Source organism: Telopea speciosissima, chromosome 2, assembly GCF_018873765.1.
Source record: "Telopea speciosissima isolate NSW1024214 ecotype Mountain lineage chromosome 2, Tspe_v1, whole genome shotgun sequence".
Lineage (NCBI taxonomy): Eukaryota > Viridiplantae > Streptophyta > Magnoliopsida > Proteales > Proteaceae > Telopea > Telopea speciosissima.
Genome location: NC_057917.1, coordinates 60,857,644 through 60,865,035, shown reverse-complemented (window position 1 = coordinate 60,865,035; position 7,392 = coordinate 60,857,644).

Here is a 7,392-nt window from a genome sequence, read left to right as displayed (position 1 = left end):
ACGAAGAAGTTACGGCCGTTTCCGTAACGAAGACCGAAAATGGTCTGCAAGGGTTTATTTGTAATTATTGATAGTCGGCCGGGGATAAAGTGAAGGGAAAGTTTGGATTTTAGGGGCCTTAACGCAATTATCAGAAGTTATATTTCCTGTACCCGAAAGATTCCATTTGGAGGGCTCTGGACAGTCCAACTTCAACTTGAGATATCTTGGGCTCCCAAACTCCAAATTGGACGAAATTTGGGTCTATTTTGGGGGATTTTTTTGCAAGGAACCCAATGGTGAGGCCTATATAAGCATCCCATGCTCCACGTTTTTTGAAGGACAGAATGGGTATTTTATTTATTCTTGAAGGAATCCTAGTCATCACCTTTACTCTCTCTCTCCTCCAACTTCTCAAGGGCACTTCTGGAATTCTATTTGGGATAAATTTATTTTGAAAGATATTTTCTCATGTATGGAAGGTTGAAAAATCAAAGCATTTTTTATTTTATTGTTTGGAGAAGATATCTACAAAGAAAAGGAAGCACTTGTTAGAATTGGAAGTTTACTTTTCTAGAAATAGAAGGTCTATGTAGACAATCTTCTCTCCTTCTTCTTTCTATTTTTTTTCTTTTTTCTTAGGATTCAAGGCATTGTAAAAGAGGAAGGAGAAGAGAATATTCTCTTTTCTTAGGGAATATTTCTCCTACACTTCTCTCTTCTATCTTCTCCTCTCTTCTCCTCTGTTCCCCCTATAAATACCCCTTGCCCTTTGGGTTGTAAGAAGTTAGTTCTAGTTTAGTCTTTAAGTTAGTTTTAGTTTAGTTTTAATTCAGTTTTTAGTTCAATTTATTAGTGAAATTTCCTCTTTTTTTCTTCTAGTTTTTGGCTTTCTAAATTCTAGTTTGATTTTATGCTTTCAATTCCATGGTTGTAATGCTTTTGATTCATGCTTTAATTTTATGTCTTCAATATGGTTGTAATAATTCTAGTTTAGTTTCAAGCTTTCTAGTCTAAGTTCCTAAGTTGATGACAAGACTTGGAGATTTAGAAGAGGAAGCCATGCAAGGTTTGTTCAAGTATCCAGGTTTTTACTCTCTAAACTCTTAATCTCATTCTCCCTCTCCTCTATCTCCCTCTATTTCTTTTATTTTTTTTTTATATGGTTGTGGTTTATGGATGCACTTTTATTCCTCTATTTCTTTTTATGTGGTTATTATATGTGGCTGCAATTTTATTCCTTTCAATTCGCTTTAGTTTGATAGGTTAGATGCTCATGTGTTAGGATGCCAATTTAATCTCTTAATTTTGTTAGATGCTTATGAGTTAGGGTGCATTAATTTTCATTAGTTTAATTAGTTTAATTTAAAACTTTAATTTGGTTCACTTTGCATTACTTTTAAGTTAGTTAAATAAAGTGGCGTATATCTCCTCGTGTTCGACCCGTAGCTACGATTGACCCGTGCACTTGCGGTAATTATTTTAACTCAAACATGCGACTATGTCAAGGAGAAGGTACTGGCTGGAGAGTTCTTGAGGCATGGAGTTCAGAACAAAGGACATAACCATAGCACCATTGGTATTCCAGCTAGCTTGAGAAGGACCCTCTTCAATGGGCTGTTTAGAGGTGCCATGAAGATGGCCACTGAATCCTCTTTCAGCCACAGTCAAAGAGAGAGATCTGGCCCACATTAGATAATTGGTGCCATCAAATTTAATAGAGACAGCATAAGGGAGGGATTCAGTCCTGGACTGACCATCTCCTCCAGAAGTAGCAGTGGTCACATCAGAGTTTGGCATGATGAAGATAATCCTTGGCAGCAAATCAGAAGTAAAAGACCTTAAAAATAAGGTTAAGTGATCCTCGTGGCAGCAAAGAAGCTTTAAAAGTGATAGCAGCAACAAGCAGCCCAATCCCCCAAAAATCGATAAGAATCAAGGTTTTGAAAAAAACCCTAAAAGAGAAGATCGATTAGGGCTAGGTGTCTTCAAAAAAACTCGAAAGGGAGTGATAGTAATGTCGAGTCCTCCTTGAAGTAGTTTGAATGAGATCTCCAAAGATCAGCCCAAGCAAAGAGCAGGAAACCCAAAAATCGATAAAACTCAGGGTTTTTCAAAATCCTGAATTGAGATTGATATTGGGTATAGGCTTCAAATAGTTTGAAATTGCTGTAGTATCTTCTGTCCAATACTGCTATGATCAATCTCCAATAGGTAAAAACAGCTTCCAAGGCAAAGGAGAAGCTAGTCTTCAAGAAGGGGAGATCTCCAAAAATTGCAGGAACAAGGGTAGCAGCAATCGAACTTGGTATTTTGATTAAACCATCTGTTGAAGAGGTGGAATTGAGGGCAGCATCTAGATCGTATGATCACCTCATTAGATCTGCCCTAATAAGAGAAGAAAACTGAAAAGAAGGAAAGGAGAAAGAGAAGATCGAGTGGGAGAAGGTGGAAAAGAGAAACAATGGAAGGTGGTGGGGTTTTGAAAACCCAGATCAAAGAAAGTGGCTCTGATGCCATGTTAACAAAACAGAAGATGAGAGAATGCTTGGATGATTAATGATCACCCCCAAGCCTGTAATTATATTGTTGAAAATAAAAGACAGAATTATATGTGAGCAATGTGGGACTAACCCCACATAATAGAAATAAAAATAAAACAGTAAAAAAGGTCCAGAATACCCCCCACAGTATTCTGGCCCATATGATCCAACAATTAGCTTCTGTTTCCAACTTAGGAGACTATTTCGTACCATGTCTACCAGTTGTGGTGTTGAATTTCTTTCGGCTGTTCGTCTTGTTTGGTTGCTAATTTGTGTTCTTTTTGGGTTGAGAATATACTTCCCATTTGAATTTAGGTATTACTCCCATCTTATAAGTGTGTTCTTTAGTGGAGTGAATCGACAGCGGTTGTTTGAAGAACTCTCTGTTTGGGTAAAGTGTGTACTCCCCATTGGATTTGAGTATCATTTCTTCTTTTTTTTCTTCTGAGTATTCCTACATTATGTCAACGGAACACTACATTTTTCTGAGTGTTCCGTTGTGACCATTGTGGGAAGTCTGGACACACGAGAGAGAGATTTTGGATACTTTATGGTTGTCCCCCTGGTATGCATAGCAGCAGTAGAGGGGGCGCCAAAGCATGCTCTGTGTTGACTGCGGATGCACCTATGAGATCTAAATGGATTATTGACTCTGGAGCCGCTAACCATATGACCGGCACTTCTCAGTGTTATGACTCCTACTCTATCTGTTCTGGTAAGGACATGGTTAGAGTTGCTGATGGTTCCCTTTCTTCTATTTCTGGTAAAGGTGGTGTTTGTGTCACTTCTTCTATCTCCCTTGACTCTGTTCTTCATGTTCCTCGGTTTCATACTAACCTCTTATCTGTGAGCCACCTAACCAAATCCTTGAATTGTTCTGTCACTTTTTTTCCATCTCATTGTGTTTTTCAGGATTTGGTGACAAAGAAGGTAATTAGCAGAGGACGTGAGGAAAAGGGACTTTACCTTCTTGATCAAGGGACTTTACCTACTGCTCAGTCCTACGCATGTGGGCGTACTAACAACAGTACTGCTGACTCTGTAATGTTGTGGCATCAATGGTTGGGCCATCCTTCTTTTAGGGTTATGAGGACAAAATTGCCTCACTTGTTTTCTTCCATTCCTTCTTTCCATGTGTTTTAGTGTGAACCCTGTTTGTTTACCTACATTGTTGTTCTCCTTATCTTTATCAAGGTAATAGATCCACTGTTCCCTTCTATAATGTGCACTCTGATGTTTCGGGGTCTTCCCCTACTACTTCTTTGTTTGGCTATCGCTATTTTGTTTCCTTTGTTGATGACTATTCCAGGGCAACTTGGACCTTTTTTTTAAACAAAAAAGTGAGGTCTATGATGCCTTTCAAAATTTTTATCAGCTCATTTATACCTAGTTTCGTACTCGCATTCAAATTGTTTGTTCTGATAAAAGGGGGAGTATATGTATGGGGGGCTTCAACAGTTTTTTACTGATCATGACATTATCCATCAAGTTGCTTATGTGGACACCCCTCAACAGAATGGGGTGGTTGAAAGGAAAAATCGCCATTTGTTGGAAGTCACTAGAAGTCTCCTATTTGGCATGCATGTTCCAAAAACTTTTTAATCTAAAGCTCTTCTTACTGCTTCCTTTTTAATCAATCGTATGCCCACTAAACTTTTGGGCTCTAAATCCCCTTAAGACTTGTTTTCTCCTCAGACTTTTGCTTTCTTTCTTCCTCCTAAGGTGTTTGGGTGTGTTTGTTATGTCCATGTCAACAAATGTGCTCTGTCTAAGGTTGACCCCAAAGCACTCAAATGTATTTTCCATGGATATTCCTCCTTTACCAAGGGGTATAAGTGCTACCACCCCTCTTCTCGAAGGCGACTTTTCTCAAAAGATGTTACCTTCTTTGAATTTATCCCTTTCTTTGCTTAATTAATTCTCCATTTCTTTTTTATATTGGGAAACACAAAGAAGGGGCTGTTGTTGATACTGATACTCATTCCGGTGATGATGTTAGCAATGAAAAAGGAGGGGTTGTTGTTGAAAATGGTTTTGGTACTGACAAAAGATTACCACATTAAATATAAAAGAGGCGAAGGCTTGCATAATACAGGACAGAAGACCTGCCAAGAGCCCCCTTTGGATCCGCATCCTGAGATACATCCTCCTCAGTCGGGTAACATCTCTTCTCTTCCTTCTGATTTAGACCTTCCCATTGCTACTAGAAAAGGAAAGAGAGCTTGCACTAATCCTATAGCCCAGTTTGTTTCCTATGATGCTCTCTCTCCTACAGGTGTTGCCTTCACTGCTGCCCTCTCTTCTCTTTCCATCCCAAAAAATGTCATTGAGGCCATGTCTAATCCAAAGTGGAAGCAAGCCATGTCTGAGGAAATGATGGCCCTTGAGAAGTACTGTACTTGGAAACTGGTTGATCTTCCCAGGGGGAGAGTTCCAGTTGGATGCAGATGGGTTTACACAGTCAAGTACCGATCAGATGGTACTGTTAAGAGATACAAGGCCCAGTTGGTGGCTAAAGGCTACAGTCAGGTGTATAGGATCGATTATCAGGAGACATTTGCTCCTGTGGCAACTCAATAAGTGTTTTGTTATATTTGGCGGCTAATCAAGATTGGCCATTGTATTAGTTGGATATGAAGATGCTTTCCTCCATGGTGATCTAGAAGAGGAACTGTACATGCATACTCCACTTGGCTTCAAGTGTCCCTAAGCTGAAGGGAAAGTATGCCTACTTAATATGGCACTAGATGGTCTCAAGCAGTCCCCGAAGGCTTGGTTTGAGAGGTTTAGACATATTTTGAAAAATGGGTATTCCCAGAGTCAAGTTGACTCGCAGTCCCAGTCCCAGGGACATACTGGATCATCTTTTGTGGATGATACCTTTGCATACCCTAGCTACCTACCTCACCAGCCATACATGCAGCCAGTGCCAACGTCGCTTCCTCCGACATCATATCATATTGGATCATCTTCTTCCCAGGCTGGACCGAATGGTAACCCTAACCCATATCTTAGGATAGGTTACCTGCAGTATGTTGATTACTCCATTTACATGATAGTTGTGAATAACCACTCGTTTCTTCTCCGAAACTATACCGTGGTCCATATATGTCCTTAATAGAGGGCAATGGACGTCGACTCTAGCGGGGCATGGGTGGGGTTGATTCAGGAAGGCACAACAACTATTGTTAGCGCTTGTGACTTGTGAGTCTTGTGAGTCTTGTGAGTTGTGACTTTGTGTATTGCCTATTAAAGTATTGAGCTATTGAGTATTGACTCATTGACTATTATGGAGTTTTTTAAATAAGGGTGTCCATGAAGTATCAGGCCTAAATATGGCAAAAAACCCACCGAGATGGACTGCTGAAAAATTGCAGAAAAAATGCAATATTTCGGTGAAATTTAATAATATTTCGGATATCTCGGTAGGTCCGAGATACCGATATATCGCAAAATTTTAAACCTTGGTACCATCACAACCCTTATTATCTATGTTGATGATATTGTAGTGACTAGAAATGATATAGCTGGGATAGCTAGGCTGAAGACATACTTGGCTCAACAGTTTGAGATTAAAGATTTGGGACCTTTAAAGTACTTCTTGGGTATTGAAGTATCAAGGTCTAAGAAGGGAATAAATATATGTCAAAAGAATTTTGTCCTAGGTTGTTGAAAGAGACAGGGATGTTGGGTTGCAAACCGGCAAACTCTCCTATTAATCAGAATCATAAGCTTAGAGAAGACTGTGGACCTTCCCTTGTTGATGCAGGAAATACCAGAGGTTTGTAGGGAAATTGATCTATCTCTATTTGGCTCGCCCAGATATCACCTATTCAGTTGGGGTATGAGTTAGTTTGTGTATACCCTCAAGAGTGGGCACCATAGCATCCTTAGATACTTAAAGTCATTTTCAGGAAAAGATCTTCTATATGCCAAGAACAATCATTTGAGAATTGAAGGCTACACTGATGCTGATTGGGCTGGTTTAGTTTCTGACAGACGATCTACATCTGGCTAGTGTACTTTTGTGGGTGGTAATATGGTCACATGAAGGAGTAAAAAGCAACTAGTTATGGCTCGGTCAAGTGCAGAGGCAAAATTTAGAGCTATGGCTCGTGGAGTATGTGAACTCCTATGGTTGAGACGGTTGGTCCAAGAGTTGGGATTTGACAAGTTGGGATTTAAAACTAAGGCACCTCTTAGACTCTATTATGATAACAAGGCTGCCATTAGTATAGCATACAACCCTGTGCAACATGACAAAACAAAGCACATTGAAGTTGACAGACACTTCATCAAAGAAAAGATTGACTCTGGGTACATTTGTACTCCCTTTGTGAAGACCGGTGATCAATTGGCAGACTTCTTCACCAAAGGACTCATTCCTCATCAGTTCAGTGCTCTTCTATGCAAGCTGGGAACGTACGGCATTTATTCTCCAGCTTGAGGGGGGAGTGTTAGAGTTTATGTTTTAGGGGTATTTCTGTTCCTGGCCATTATATTGTGCCTTAAGTCGTATTTTGTCTCTTGTTTCTTCTTTTTCCTTTTACCTCCCTAGGAGCTGTTTGTAATTCCAGCAGTTGATTAATGAAGAATATAGGGGAGAGAAATCAATTCTCTCGCCCATATGGTTTTGTTCATTTCTCATCTCCTTCTCTCTTCTCTTTTCCTCCTGCTCTTCTCTCTTGTCAGCCTCTACCTTCTTACTTCTAGTCTTGAATCAATCCTAGCTCATTTCTAACTTAATGATCAACTTGTTCAGGGTGCGATCTTTTTGGAATAAGGCAAAGATACATTTGATTGAGAGAAGGGGGCATCCAGATAGATTCGAAGAACTGTCTGACAGCATTGGGGTCAGCTTGGATCATAT